The sequence below is a fragment of the Lynx canadensis genome, chromosome B2 (genome assembly GCF_007474595.2).
Source record: "Lynx canadensis isolate LIC74 chromosome B2, mLynCan4.pri.v2, whole genome shotgun sequence".
Taxonomy (NCBI): Eukaryota; Metazoa; Chordata; class Mammalia; order Carnivora; family Felidae; genus Lynx; species Lynx canadensis.
In genome coordinates, this window is record NC_044307.1 from 73727804 (window position 1) to 73730339 (window position 2536).

General features: G+C 37.1%; 1 non-coding gene across 1 annotated transcript; it reads right to left on the bottom strand.

Moving 5' to 3' along the window:
- Positions 1-1158: 1158 nt before the first annotated feature.
- Positions 1159-1267, bottom strand: LOC115515088. Its single transcript, XR_003969154.1, has one exon. It is a non-coding gene; the product is annotated as a U6 spliceosomal RNA (small nuclear RNA).
- Positions 1268-2536: the final 1269 nt, after the last annotated feature.

Genomic DNA, 2536 nt, shown 5'->3' on the forward strand with positions numbered 1-2536 from the left:
GGCACAGGTCTAGTGATTTCTAGAGCTAGTGCCAGGTGGAATTAATTTTATGGATGCTGTTGATGAGCACAGACAGCTAGAAAGTCCTTGAAGAGGGGTGGGAGGCATGAATCATCATTTTCAGCAAGTGACCTTTCTTGCAAAGGTGGACAACAGGTGTGGTACTCATGCAAATGATGGAAAAGGATGACTCATTGCATTTTAATTTATATTACTTTTAGTGGGTAGGACTGTTCCAAATCAGGAAAAGGACAAAAGTTTCTATTATGTCTTTGGCAGCTCTTTTTGTTTGTTTCTGACCCTTCTTATGTCCCAAATTAGATAAAATAACAGAAATAAAGGTAGCGTTCTTAGACAGGCTTAGATAAGAGAAAAGCCTGTGAAAAATCTGCCTGAAGTAGAATGGGAGAGAGGTGCTAACTGAAGAATGTGAATCATGCTGTCAGAAACTGGACAGAAGAAACAGGGCATATAATGGCTATTTTCTCTTTATTTCATAAAAGTATGGATACATATTTTTTTCCTTTTCAACTTAAAGACCAGTAATGTAAGAGTTTTTAAAAAACATTTAAGATTTTTTGATCATCTAGAAGATCTAAGGCTCTTTTGTTAGGCAAATAAGAGTTGAACCATTATCTTTTTCTCTTTCAACATGTTACTTTACTTTTGTTAAAAAATGTTTTTAAAAATGTTTGTTTATCTTGAGAAAGAGAGAGAGAGAGCACATGCATGAGTGGAGGAGGGGCAGAGAGGGAGAGAGAGAAACTCAAGCAGGTTCTGCACTGTCAGCATACAGCCTGATGCAGGGCTCCATCTCGTGAACTGTGAGATCATGACCTGAGCCAAAATCAAGAGTCAGATGTTCAACAGACTGAGCCACCCAGGTGCCCCAAGGTTTTTGTTTGTTTGTTTGTTTGTTTTTAACTTTGTTCATTTGTTCATTTTTGAGAGAGAGAGAGAGAGAGAGAGAGAGAGAGAGCATAAGCGGGAGTTGGGCAGAGAGAGAAGGAGATGCAGAATCTGAGGCAGGCTGCAGGTTCTGAGCTGTCAGCACAGAGCCCAATGCAGGGATCAAACTCACTAACTGTGAGATCATGACCTGAGTGGAAGTCAGGCACTTAACCCAATGATCCATCCAAGTGCCCCCAAGGATTTTTTTAAAATATGGAACACTTCAAGAATTTGCATGTCATTCTTGCACAGGGTGGCCATGCTAATCTTCTCTAAATCATTCCAATTTTGGTATATGTACTGCTGAAGTGAGCACTTGTTAGTGAATCTTAAAGACTACATTAGCTAAAAATGAGGAAGGATCCAAACAGTGACAAATAATGATAAGAAATAAGGCAGCACAGTGATATACAGAAATACTGTATTATTTTGGAAACAAGAGAATGAAAACTGTATTGCGTTATATGACAACAAAAGCATAGAGCAGTCTAACATCAGTACTGAAGCATCATAGGGTCACTCTATCCTTGACCACAAATATTTAGTGCTTTTAATCAGCTCACAAAATTGAGTCTTACCACTCCTTGGAAATCAATGGCCAAAAGGAGCTCTTTCCCAGTGTTTATAACTAAACATTTTAGGAGGAAGATGGAAATATGTTAGCCTTTTCTCCAAGTAATCAAGTGTTGTCCTTCCACATGAATGAATGAATGAATGAATGAATACATGACATACATAGATACATACATACATAGATACATACAAACATACATATATACATAGAAGGCTGGCTTAGTTATGACCATATGACTGCTTAGTTCTCCCAGATACACATTCTCTCCCAGCTTCCTGGTAGTCAGCTACAACTAAAACAATCTGAAATTGTTTGCTCTCATTGTCATCATTTGACTCTTGTTTCTGAACTTAGTCCAGCATTTTTTGTATCACTGCATGAAATACCATAAATCATAATTCCAAGAGCCCTTCAATGACCTGTTTGGAGAGACTGGTTAATGAAAGTGAGTCTAGTACAGATTTTTGGCACCAGAACTTGGTATGGTATGACTCAGTATACAGGAACTATAAAAGACTGCTTCTCTCCCTATGGTTTTGAAAAGAGGTCAAAGCCCATGTTAGGAACTTTCCTGTTGCTGGAGAATGAAGAGATGCCCCAAATACAGGGAAAAACACATAGACTTACAAATAAAAGTTGGTCTCAAATTTCAAGGATATAAAGATACTGTTATTTTTTGAGTAGTTAGTGCAGTGCAGTTCCCCTCAAACTACACACCACTAAATGTGCTTCCAAAAGTTTTCTGAGAACAGAATCCAACTGAGGAAATTCATCCCAAAGCAAAGATACTAAATCATATTTCTTCCAGTTTCTATGCTACATTCACCAAGTATACATTGCTAAGACAGCAATGCACTCCTCTAGGACACTAGGGAACATGAAAAGCTGAATGGAAATAAACAACAATAAATCACATGTTGGAGATATATATGTATATAAAATGTATATATATATATAAAATATATATATATATACAAAATGAGTTTAATTTGTGAAAATTACTAAGCAACT